The following is a 15,061-nucleotide window of genomic DNA, read 5'->3' on the forward strand; positions in this document are numbered from 1 at the left end:
CTCTATTTTGTGTATGCAATATGTAGTGTGTATTTTGTATATAATGTGTATAGTACATTTTCTCTATTTGTGTATGCAATGTTTATAGTGTGTATTTTTTGTATAGTGTATGTGTGTATTTTGTGATTCTTTGTGAAATGTGTGTATTATGTGTTAGGATACTAAGTGTAGTGTATGTAGTGTTTTGTGAAATGTGTGTATTTTGTGTTAGTATACTAAGTGTAGTGTGTGTATAGTATGTGTAGTGTTTGTTTTGTATGGTAGTGTGTAAATTGTGTGTATTTGTGTAGTGTAGGTAGTGTGTATTGTGTATGTAGTGGGTATTGTGTATATAGTGGGGGTATAGTGCAGAGTATGTATTGTGTATAGTGTGTACAATGTATGTATTTTGTGTGTATTTATTTAGGTGTGTAATATGTGTAGTATGTATTTTGTAACACAACATAAGTGTGTATTTAGTGTAGAGTGTATCAACTATGTGTATTTTATATTTCTGTGTGTATGAAGTGTGTAGTGTATGGGTTTATGTAGTGTGGAGTGTGAGTGTTGTGTGTTTAGCACAATGTCTGTGTGTGCAATGTGTGTATGTGTATTTGTAGTGTATGTATTTTGTCTTACAGTGTGTTTATTTTAAGTATGCGTGTGAGTTTGTAATAAGTGTATAGTGTATTAATTGTGTATATTTTGTGTATATTGTATGAACCGTGTGTATTTTGTGCTTCTGTGTGAAGTGAGTGTATTTTGTATTAGTATTTCTAGTTTGTGCAATGTGTGTATTTGCAGTGCATGTATTTTGTTTTTGTGTGTTTTTGAATCTGTAGTGTGTGTATCTTGTGTATAGTCTATGAATTGTGCGTAAATGTGTGATTATTTGTAGTGTGTGGAATCTATCTATATGTGGTTGTAGTGCATGTAATTTTTGTATGTTTGTAGTGTGTATAATGTGTGTAGTGTATGTGTTTTACGAAGTGTGCTGTGTGAGTATTGTGTGTTAGCGTGTGTTTAGCACAATTTCAGTATTTAGAGTATAGTTTGTATTGTGTCCAATGTTTGTAGTGTACGTGTTTTATGTAGTGTGCAGTGTGAGTATTGTATGTATTTAGCACAACATCTGTATTTTGAATATAGTTTGTATTGTGTCCAATGTATATAGTGTATGTATTTTGTAACATGGTGTGTGTATTTTACGTATGCGGGTGAGTGTGTATTTAGTGTATAGTGTATGAATTATGTATATTTTGTGAATAGTATACGGACGGTGTATTTTGTATGAATTGAGTGTATTTTGTATTAGTATTTGTAGTGTGTGTATGTGTGTATGTGTATTTGTACTGCATGTATTTTGTTTTTGTGTGTGCTTTTGAATTTGTAGTGTGTATTTTGTGTATAGTCTATGAAATTTGTGTATGTTTGTGATTATTGTGTGTTTAGCACAATGTTTGTATTTTGAATATAGTTTGTAATGTGTACAATGTATGTATTTTGTCACATGGTGTGTATTAAGTGTATAGTGTACTAACTGTGTGTATTTTGTGTATAATGTACTAACCGTGTGTATTTTGTGCTTATGTGTGAAGTGAGTGTACTTTGTATATGTATCTGTAGTTTTTGCAATGTGTGTATTTGTAGTTCATGTATTTTGTTTTTGTGTGTAAACTGTGTGATTATTTGTAGTGTGTGCAATCTGTTTGTGTTTGTAGTGCATGTATTTTTTGTTAATTTAATTTATTACATCATAAAAATAAAATAAAATTTGATATATAATATATAAATAATAATTGAGTTTGCTGTTTTGATTTTAAAATTTAATTTATATTTTAATTTTTTACTTTTTAAATTTGTAATTTCTAAAATTTTAAATTTTTGTAATATTACAGTTGAACTCTATAGAAATAGAATCTCATCAAAATTTATAATATAGTGACATTAATATAACCTCCAAATGAAACTTTGTTTTGCTATATATATAATATTAGAAAAATATTCAAAACCACAAAAATAGTACCAAAATATATTAATCGATTATGGTTAATGTAATATTTTTTATAGATATTTTAATGTAATTTAGTTAGACATTTCGAACATGCAGCATTTATTTATTGGGAGCACTATGATGCCACCATATATAGAGTAACACCATACCACCAATATAGTCCACTAGATCTGGAAATCCAATGCTCATGATTAAATCCCACACACAGAGTAAATGTTTTTATCTAATGGATTAGGAATTGTTGTCGGGGCTAATTTAGTCATTTCGAAAAATTTAAAGTTGAATTATATTTGGAACACCCCAAAATTTTTGGGGGTTAATTCTTGCGTATCAATTTGAGAAAATAGCAGGACTCTCACCCAACTCCACCATTAATCTGCATCGACTCCTATCTCTCCCCAATCCTCCTCTTCTATAAAAACCCTAAATCTTTCTCGACTCTTTCTCTCTCCCCTCAATCCTCCTGTACACGTCACACACTGCACATATTTCTCACACTACACACATTACACACACGTCACACACTGCACACATTTCACACACTACACATATTTCACACACTAAACACATTTCACACACTACACGCACTGCACACACTTCACACACTTCACACACTACACACACTTCAACATTTCACACATTTCAATCATTTGATTTTTAAATATTTTTTTCTGCAGTGAACCAAATTTGAAATTTTAGTTTGTGAATAGTGTGTGTGCAGTGTGTGTATTTTATGTATAGTGTGTGTATTTTATGTATAGTGTGTGTATTTTGTGTAAAATGTGTTTAGTGTGTGTGTTTTGTATGTAATGTGTGAAGTATGTATATTTTGTGTTTAGTGCATGTAGTATGTTTATTTTATGTATATCGTGTGTGTAGAGTGTGCAATGTGTGAAATGTTTTTTTTGTATAGTGCGTGAACAATGTGTATTTTGTTTATAGTGTACGTAGTGTGTGTAGTGTGTGTATTTTGAGCTGAGCATGTGTGTGTATTTTTTTGTAAAATGCGTGTAGTGTGTGGAATGTGTGTATTTTATATATAATGTGTGTAGTCTGCGTGTAGTGTGTATTTTTTATAAAATATGTGTAGTGCGTGTATATTGTGTGCAATGTGTATTTTATGTGCAGTGTATGTATTTTGTGTAGTGTGTGTATTTTGTGTATGGTGTGTTCCGCGTGTGTATGGTGTGTATAGTGTGTTTGTAATGTGTGTAGTGTGTGTATTTTGTGTATATCGTGTGTATAGTGTGCAGTGTGTGAAGTGTGTATTTTGTGTAAAGTGTGTGTGAGTGCGTATTTTGTGTAAAGTGTGTGTGAGTGCGTATTTTGTGTATAGGGAGGCGTCGGCCTTCCTCGTTTTTCCCCGATTCAAAATCGGACTCAAATCTTACCGGCCCCCGGCCTCGCTCCTGATTCGCGAGTGTCAAATGGCCTTTCTCCGAGACCTCTCTCTCTCGGTAGTCGGTGCCTCCGTCGTCGTCTCTCCATCGTTGACCCTATGCTTTCGGAGGAGGAGCAGGAACGCCGCACCGCTGTCGCTCGTCGAGTCCGTGCTCCCTCCGGCTGCCCTCGGCAAGAGCCGTCCCTCACCCATGCTAAGTCTCCGTTCACTCCTCGTTCTAGTTCTTAAATTTTATTCTATTGAAGTTTGTATGGGATCTAGTAGCATTAGAAATTCTAATTTGAGTAAAGTTTGTGGTTTCTGATCAAGTGATGGTATATGATAGCTCTGTTAATGTGTGTATGATAAGCTCCTACTTCCTATGTTATACCTGAGCTAAACGAGCAGGGGTGTGTGGAGGTTTCACTACTTCATCTTACTCCATCATTCTGTCCCATTATGAATGATGACGGCTCTAAATTCTTACTTGATGATATGGTGTTCAAACTGAGTTCCAAATGGAGTGGGGTTTACCTTCGCTGCTTGATGAACGAGGCTATTCTAATCTCCGGTCACCGAGAGCTCCACTCCCTCTCTATGCGTGGCTGGTGGTTTGGTGTGTGTGGTGGGGGAAAACTTGTTGCATATGGAGGGGGATTTTATAGGCTCTCTTGTGTACCTAGAGTTTGTTAGCACTCTTGACAGAGATGTACTCTGAATCCCTGACTCCTTTCTAACAGATTCTAGTTGTTTATGGGGTGTGTACTCGTGAATTGAATGTGGCTGCTCCCTCCTCACTCGGCAGCCTACTGCGGGATCTCACTCCCTCCCCCTTTTCCAACCCCCCTACTGACTTCGGGTACGGTTTTGCAGGTGGACTGAAACTGACATGGTTGGCTGGAGTGCAGGGTGTTGCTGCAGCCTCTCCTCCCTAGCTAGACGCGCGGCAGCCTTGGCCGCAGAGTGCAGTCCGCTGCAGGGTGGTCTGCCATCTCATAGAAAGGTAGTACTACCCTTTCCCCTTTAGTCGTAAGTTGCTGCTCCCTTTCCCTGCTTTCCTTGGCTTACTTGTTTGTATTTTGCAGGGAAGAGACTATCCATCGCCGGCGATTAGCACGTTGCCTCGGCCCATCGTCCGTCGACAGTCGAGGCAGCAACCGGTGCTAAATGTGCCGAAGCTAGTTCTCTCTTCTTTCTCGTATTGTAATAGAGTAGCTCTACGTGTAAACTTTCTTCAACATGTAATAGTTAGTTGGTGTGTGTTTCGTTTTTCCTTTATTTCTATCATTCTCATTGTAATTCAATACATAGCTTAAGACTTTCATATATTGTATTTCGTTCGTTTAAGAAATACACACATACTCTTCCACTCCGTTTGAGCTTATCTTCTTTCTTTAAATTTCTAGTTTTGGTATTCCTCACAATTCGCATCGCATTTCTCAAGAGTCTAAGAATCGTACTCATTAATTAATCGAAAAGATGAAATTGTTCTTTTTCCCCACTTTATTTTAAAGTCTCGAAAATAAAGGTCGCGGCTATTACATTAATTCCAGCAATTACCATGATCTCCTTAATTCTTGCTGATTTGGCTACTGATTATAATTCGCCACACGTCGTGGTCCATGTGTGTAGACCTTCCAAGGAAGATTGGCATCGCATATCCTATTCATCCACCCATGTTGCCTCATCTGCTGATAATCCAACCCATTGCACTAACACTTGAGCAACTGAGACACTGTCCCTCATAACTGAACGACGATCCAGGACCAGCTCTGGTAAATAAGGTGGATCCACACACAAGAGATCCTCAAGGAGAGATGGTTTAGGGTTTAGGGTTCAGCAACAGTCGCCCCAATAGCTTTCTTAAGAACGGAGACATGGAAAACTGGGTGAATGTGAGACTCAGGAGGTAGTTGTCACTCTCCCCACCACACTAAAGGGACCGAAGTAGCGTGGTGCAAGCTTACGATTCTTTGAGCGAAACAAGTCGACTGGCGATATGGCCAGAACTTGAGATAGACCAGATCTCCAACATCAAATTCTTCGTGGCGGCGATGTCTATTTGCTGAACGTAGCATTTTCTGTTGTGCTCTCTCAAGATGAAAACGTAGGTGAGCTAACGACTCATCACATGCACGCAGATCTTCTGCAACAACATTAACTCTGACCTCTCCTGGCAGAAAGCTTTGAATAGTGGGGAGGACGACCATACACCACTTCGAAAGGAGTAATATGAGCAGCCGTTTGAAAGATAGAATTATAGCAATATTCAGCCCACACAAGCCATTGCTCCATTGTTTAGGCCGCTCTGAAGAGAAGCAGTGTAAGTATATCTCCAGACAACGGTTGAGGACTTCAGTTTGTCCATCAGTTTCGGGATGATAGGCGGAAGTCATCTAGAGTGAAGTGCCAGAGAATCGGAATAATTCTTGCAAAAATGAACTGAGATAAATTGGATCTCGATCTGTTACAATAGAAGTGGGCAGTCCGTGCAGCCGCACAATTTCTCTAGTGAAGAGATCAGTAACTTGACGAGCAGTAAAGGGATGACGGAGACCCAAAAATTGGCATATTTTGAGAACCTATCCACAACGACCAACACGCAGTCCACACTTCCTGCCCTGGGCAACCCCGTTATAAAATCAATGCTGATGTCATCCCAAATCCTTGAAGGGATCGGAAATGGTGTAAGCTGGCCAGCAGGGGCGCGTGTGTCATACTTGTTCTTTTGGCAGATTGCACAAGCAACGAATTTGGTAACATGCTTACCATACCAGGCCAATACACATTAGCAGCAAGTCGGCGACCTAGGAGATATGGTCTCCAATGTTGGATATCAATTCTTTTTCATAGGCAGATTTGGAGAGAAGGTGTGGAGAGATTGTCTTGCTAAAGTAGGCAACGGGTTGATTCTCTTGCATCAGAATAGCACCAAAACCATGCCCCGAGGCATCACATTCCACAATGAAATCTTTTGAAAAATCTGGCATTCGGAGCAAGGGAGCTGTGGTGAGAGCAAGCTTGAGATTTTGAAAAGCTTCATCTGCCTCCTTCGTCCACTGAAACTTCTTGCCATCGGGTTTCTTTAACAAGGTTGTGAGAGATGCAGCAATTTTACCATAGTCACGAATGAAACTGCGATAGTAGCTAGTTAAGCCGAGGAACCCTCTTATGCCGCGCACTGTTGATGGAGTCGGCCAGCGCATGACAACGGCTATCTTCATAAGATCCATACGTACTCCCTCGAATGACACAATATGCCCCAGATATTCTACTTGTTGACGCCCCAAAATGTATTTCTTTGGATTAAGTATCGGGGCATGATCGTACAGGAGCTGAAAGACTTGATGGAGATGACCAATATGTTCTTCCCACGTACGGCTGTAGACGAGGATATCATCAAAAAAGACTAGAACAAATTTTCGAAGAAATGGTCGAAAAAAATCGTTCATGAGGCTCTAAAATGTGGCTGGTGTGTTCGTCTATCCGAACGGCATAACAAGGAATTCATAGTGGCCTGAATGGGTACGGAAGCCAATCTTAGCCACATCTGATGGAGCCACATGAATCTGATGATAGCCGGCACGAAGGTCGAGTTTACTAAACCATTGTGAACCGTGTAATTCATCCAATAATTCTTGGATCACCGGGATGGGATACTTGTTTGGCACGGTCCTTTTATTAAGTTCGCGATAATCAACACAAAATCGACATGACTCATCTTTCTTCCGGACAAAGAGTACTGGACTTGAATATTGGCCTGTACTCGGTTGTATAATCCCTGCGGCCAACATCACCGAGACCAACTTCTCTATTTCTTCCTTTTGTGTGTGGTTATAACGATAGGGTCGGACCGACACTAGTTTCGATCCTAGTTGCAGCGTGATGCGATGATCCGTCGTGCGATGGGGTGGCAGCGAGGTGGTTGCTGTAGAGATCCGGAAATAGCCGGAAATGCTATCACGTACTTTATATACAATAATAACAATCATTCAACCAAATATGCACATTATAATACACACGATGCAATGCAATATTGCAATTGATGCATTGCAATATTTGTTGATAAACAATACTGCAATATTGTAAATGATGCACATCAATATATAACTAACAATTCTGCAATATCAGTATCACATATATAACCAGCACAACTCAGTAGTACAGTTTTGGCATGCAACTAAACAAATTTGTAACAATGTTATATATGAAACTAGAATTCCAAGATGCTCATCACAATACAAATGAATGCAAGATAGGGTATAATGATGCACTACAATGTTGTAAATGAGCACTGCAATATTTGGTGATAAACAATACTGCATAAATGACGCACTGCAATGTAAGTATATCAAATCAATAAAGTCAATGCAGCGGAAACAATAAAACAAGCAAGCAACAACAACCAAATCAATACAGTACATCAAACCAAAACACTACGGAAATGTATAGCAAATCATACAACAATATAGCGGAAACAATAAAGCAAGCAAGCAACAACCACACAAGCAATATTCACAAAAAAATCCAATCCCCCTAGCTCAAGTGGTTGAGGAGGGTGGCAAGGATACCGCGCCATCCTGGAGGTCTCGAGTTCGACTCTTAGATGACGCATCTTGGAATTAATTTCCCCTGTGGGCCTAACAAGGCTTGTTGCCTTGGGGCTTTGCAAGCTTACGGGCCTGGACCCGTCTAAGGGTGGACAACTTATGGGCCTGGACCCGTCTGAGGGTGGACAACTTGCGGGCCTGGACCCGTCTAGGGGAGGCTAGTTCGTGCGGCCACGAGGGGCTGGGGGAGGCTAGTTCGTGCGGCCACGATGGGATGGGGGAGGCTAGTTCGTGCGGCCACGAGGGGCTGGAGAAGGCTAGTTCGCTTGCCAATGTATCTCGAACTCGAAAAAAAAGCAATATTCACAAAATATACAGTGGATACAATAAAGCAACCAATCGACAACCAATCAAGCACGGATCTTGCTTTCCAAAAACATCTACGCAAATCATCAAGAAGTGAGCCCAAACATCAGATTTATACAACAAATCTCTCAAAATACACTGATCGGCCTTAAACAGACCAAATATCGAATGAATTGTACTTCAATCGCGTTGCAACCACGAAAAAAATCAAGCAAACGTGATTAAAAATTGATAAATACGGAACACACGCACTAATCTGCATGCATAGTAACATTCCAAAAGGAAGTCCGATCAAATTGCAAATAATTCCAGTCAAATTACCTTGTAGCTGAAAAAAGTGTAGAGGTGGACTGAAATCGTGGAGCAGAAGCAATTCAAAATCCCGATTTAAGTTGTTGCACGAGGGAGCCGTGGTTTGAGATTGACGACGCACAGTGTAGAGGAGGATTGAGGGGAGAGAGAAAGAGTCGAGAAAGATTTAGGGTTTTCAGAGAAGAGGAGGATTGGGGAGAGATAGGAGTCGATGCAGATTAATGGTGGAGTTGATGTGAGTCCTACTATTTTCTCAAATTGATACGCAAGAATTAAGCCCCCAAAATTTTGGGGTGTTCCAAATTTGATTCTACTTTAATTACTCTATATATGGTGGCATCATAGTGCTCCCAATAAATAAATGTTGTATGTTCGAAATGTCTAACTAAATTACATTAAAATATCTATAAAAAAATATTACATAAACCATAATCGATTAATATATTTTGATACTATTTTTATGGTTTTGAATATTTTTCTAATATTATATATGTAGCAAATCAAAGCTTCATTTGGAGGTTATATTAATGTCACTATATTATAAATTTTGATGAGATTCTATTTCTATAGAGTTCAACTGTAATATTACAAAAATTTAAAATTTTAGAAATTACAAATTTAAAAAGTAATAATTAAAATATAAATTATAAAATTTTAAAATCGAAACAGGAAACTCAATTATTATTTATATATTATATATCAAATTTCAATTTATTTTTATGATGTAATAAATTAAATTATGAACTCTAATATTTTATGAAACACATACATTACACACATTACGTAAAACACATACACTACACAATACTCACAAAGCAGACTGCGTAAAACACATACACTACACAATACTCACAAAGCAGACTGCGTAAAACACATACACTACACACTACAAACATACAAAAAATACATGTACTACAAACACACAAAAAGATTGCACACACTACAAATAATCACACATTTACACACAATTCATAGACTATACACAAAATACAAAAACTACATATTCAAAAAACACACAAAAACAAAATACATGAACTACAAATACACACATTGCAAAAACTACAAATACTTATACAAAGTACACTTACTTCCCACATAAGCACAAAATACACACAGTTAATACACTATACACAAAATATACACAATTCATACACTATACACTTAATACACACCGTGTGACAAAATACATACATTGTACACATTACAAACTATATTCAAAATACAAACATTGTGCTAAACACACACAATAATCACATACATACACAAATTTCATAGACTATATACAAAATACACACTACAAATTCAAAAGCGCACACAAAAACAAAATACATGCACTACAAATACACATACACACATTCCACATGCTACAAATACTAACACACAATACTCACACAACACACTTCGTAAAACACATACACTACACACATTATACACACTACAAACATACAAAAACTACATGCACTACAAACACATATAGACAGATTGCACACACTACAAATAATCACACATTTACGCACAATTCATAGACTATACACAAAATACACACACTACAGATTCAAAAACACACACAAAAACAAAATACATGCACTTCAAATACACACATTGCACAAACTAGAAATACTAATACAAAATACACTCACTTCACACAGAAGCACAAAATACACACAGGAGACACCGTTCCCTGCGGAGGTATCCCTATTGCAGGTCTCAATTAGGAAATGGTCTTAGGTGTTGGTATTGCAAGGATTGCACCATTGTAATTGTAAAAGGGTTGTTAAGAGTATTTAGATGACCACTCTAGTTGATAAGGAGGCCCTCATTGTACTCTAATAGGTCTTGGCGAGTTGTCACTTTTGGGCAGCTCAGTGTTTTGTTTGTTCGTTGCAATGGTCTTTGGCAGTGCACAGGTGTGGGTCTGCCTTAACCCTCCACCCTCGTGGTGTTTTAAATATATAAAAAAATCACAAAATACACACAATTCATACACTATGCACTAAACACAAACTCACACGCATACGTAAAATAAACACACTGTGTGACAAAATACATACACTACAAATACACATACACACATTGCACACACAGACATTGTGCTAAACACACAACACTCACACTCCACACTACATAAACACATACACTACACACTTCGTACACACAGAAATATAAAATACACATAATTGATACACTCTACACTAAATACACACTCATGTTGTGTTACAAAATACATACACTACACATATTACACACCTAAACAAATCCATATATTACACATATTAAAACATGATAATAAATTGTTAAAGTAGAGAAAGAGTAAAGTAAGATAGAAAATAGTGTAGAGAAGAGTATCTACCATATTCTCTATTTTACTTTACTATTTCTCTACTTTAACTATTTATTATCATTTTTCCAAAACGAGTGCTCAAAATGAAATGCCTCTATTACTGTGGAACAGAGAGAGTACAAAATTCACGCACTGCGCACTCATATAAACAACTTCATGCATCGAAAACACATACAAATTACATATATTGCACATAATATGCACACAAAATACAACCAACACACACTTCAGACATACAAGCACAATACACAAAATACAGAAAATGCACTACACACACTATGTACAAAATACAAAGTACGCTACACAAAAAATACACATATTACATTATGCACAAAATACATGAACTTCAAACACATAAACACGTAGCACACTATATACAAAATAAGACAACGCTACACACTACACAAAATACACGCAATATGCAATACACACTATACACAAAATACACACACTAGATTTGGTATACACAGGCGACACATACTACACACATTGCACACACTATAAACAAAATACACAATGCAAACACATACACATAGCACATACTATTAAAACTAACAAAGAATACACATACTTCATCCACAAACACAAAATCACACTTCATACGCAGTACACAAAACAGCATTACATACACTACAAAACACATACATACACTACACACGAAAGACACAAACTGCACACACACACTATATACACTATATACATTACATATAATACACATATTATACACAATACACACAATACACAATGCACATTATATATTCAAAATAAAATTATACACTATGCGCATTACATTCTAGCATTTAATACACATTGTGCACAAAATAGAGACAATATACACTACTCACATACATAAAATAAACATACTACACACTATTAAAAAAATTAACACACTTTACACACACTATAGACAAAATATACATACTTCACGCACTACACATACACTACACTACACACAAAATATACATACTTCATACACTACATACATCATTGCACCCACTAAACACACTACAAGAAATAAAAATTTCACAGCATATAGACGACACATAGTATCCACAACACACACACACATTGCACATAATATGCACACAAAATACAACCAACACACACTTCAGACATACAAGCACAATATACAAAATACAGAAAATGCACTACACACACTATATACAAAATACACACACTACACAAACAAAAATACACAATTAAAATACAAAGTATGCTACGCACAAAAAAGACATATTATACAACACTATAAACAAAATACACACAAAATAAACACAATACACAATGCACTTCCAACACACCCAACACACACTACACACCCAACACAAATTTCACACTATGCACACTATACACAAAACACATACAATGCACTACACACTATATACAAATATATACAAATATACATGCTACAAAAACAAAAATACACAATACACCACACAATTAAAATACAAAGTACGCTACACAAAAAATACACATATTACACTATGCACAAAATACTTGAACTTCAAACACATAAACACGTAGCACACTATATACAAAATAAGACAACGCTACACACTACACAAAATACACGCAATATACACTACACACTATACACAAAATACACACACTAGATTTGATATACACAGGCGACACATACTACACACATTGCACACACTATAAACAAAATACACACTGCAAACACATACACATTGCACATACTATTAAAACTAACAAAGAATTCACATACTTCATCCACAAACACAAAATCACAAACACAAAATCACAGTTCGCCATACACAAAACACAAACACTACATACACTATGCGCATTACACACACTACAAAACACATACATACACTACACACGAAATACACAAACTGCACACACACACTATATACACTATATACATTACACATAAAACATATATTATACACAATACACACAATACACAATGCACATTATATATTCAAAATAAAATTATACACTATGCGCATTACATTCTAGCATTTAATACACATTGTGCACAAAATAGAAACAATATACACTGCTCACATACATAAAATAAACATACTACACACTATTAAAAAAATTAACACACTTTACACACACTATAGACAAAATATACATACTTCACGCACTGCCCATACACTACACTACACTACACACAAAATATACATACTTCATACACTACATACATCATTGCACCCACTAAACACACTACAAGAAATAAAAATTTCACAGCATATAGACGGCACATAGTATCCACAAAACACACACACACACATATATTGCACATAATATGCACACAAAATACAACCAACACACACTTCAGACATACAAGCACAATACACAAAATACAGAAAATGCACTACACACACTATATACAAAACACACACTACACAAACAAAAATACACAATTAAAATACAAAGTATGCTACGCACAAAAAAGACATATTATACAACACTAAAACAATATACACACAAAATAAACACAATACACAATGCACTTCAAACACACCCAACACACACTACACACCCAACACAAATTTCACACTGTGCACACTATACACAAAACACATACACTACACACTATATACAAATATATACAAATATACATGTTACAAAAACAAAAATATGTGAACACCACACAATTAAAATACAATGTACGCTACACAAAAAATACACATATTACACTATGCACAAAATATATGAACTTCAAACACATAAACACGTAGCACACTATATACAAAATAAGACAACGCTACACACTACACAAAATGCACGCAATATACACTACACACTATACACAAAATACACACACTAGATTTGGTATACACAAGCGACACATACTACACACATTGCACACACTATAAACAAAATACACACTGCAAACACATACACATTGCACATACTATTAAAACTAAGAAAGAATACACATACTTCATCCACAAACACAAAATCACAAACACAAGATCAAAGTTCACCGTACACAAAACACAAACACTACATACACTATGCGCATTACATACACTACAAAACACATACACTACCCACGAAATACACAAACAGCACACACACACTATATACACTACATACATTACACATAATACATATATTATACACAATACACACAATGCACATTATATATTCAAAATAAAATTATACACTATGCGCATTACATTCTAGCATTTAATACACATTGTGCACAAAATATAGACAATATACACTGCTCACATACATAAAATAAACATACTACACACTATTAAAAAAATTAACACACTTTACACACACTATAGACAAAATATACATACTTCACGCACTGCCCATACACTACACTACACTACACACAAAATATACATACTTCATACACTACATACACCATTGCACCCACTAAACACACTACAAGAAATAAAAATTTCACAGCATATAGACGGCACATAGTATCCACAAAACACACACACACACACATATTGCACATAATATGCACACAAAATACAACCAACACACACTTCAGACATACAAGCACAATACACAAAATACAGAAAATGCACTACACACACTATATACAAAACACACACTACACAAACAAAAATACACAGTTAAAATACAAAGTATGCTACGCACAAAAAAGACATATTATACAACACTAAAACAATATACACACAAAATAAACACAATACACAATGCACTTCAAACACACCCAACACACACTACACACCCAACACAAATTTCACACTATGCACACTATACACAAAACACATACACTACACACTATATACAAATATATACAAATATACATGCTACAAAAACAAAAATATGTGAACACCACACAATTAAAATACAATGTACGCTACACAAAAAATACACATATTACACTATGCACAAAATATATGAACTTCAAACACATAAACACGTAGCACACTATATACAAAATAAGACAACGCTACACACTACACAAAATGCACGCAATATACACTACACACTATACACAAAATACACACACTAGATTTGGTATACACAAGCGACACATACTACACACATTGCACACACTATAAACAAAATACACACTGCAAACACATACACATTGCACATACTATTAAAACTAACAAAGAATACACATACTTCATCCACAAACA

The 15,061-nt window shown here is 36.1% G+C and overlaps 1 long non-coding RNA gene across 1 annotated transcript; it reads left to right on the top strand.

Moving 5' to 3' along the window:
* The first annotated feature begins 3,211 nt into the window (after window positions 1–3,211).
* LOC121790129 lies at window positions 3,212–4,746 on the top strand. The gene is made up of 2 exons (XR_006048198.1): window positions 3,212–4,377; window positions 4,460–4,746. It is a non-coding gene; the product is annotated as an uncharacterized LOC121790129 (long non-coding RNA).
* Window positions 4,747–15,061: the final 10,315 nt, after the last annotated feature.

The sequence above is a fragment of the Salvia splendens genome, unplaced genomic scaffold, assembly GCF_004379255.2.
Source record: "Salvia splendens isolate huo1 unplaced genomic scaffold, SspV2 ctg419, whole genome shotgun sequence".
In the NCBI taxonomy this organism is placed as follows: Eukaryota; Viridiplantae; Streptophyta; class Magnoliopsida; order Lamiales; family Lamiaceae; genus Salvia; species Salvia splendens.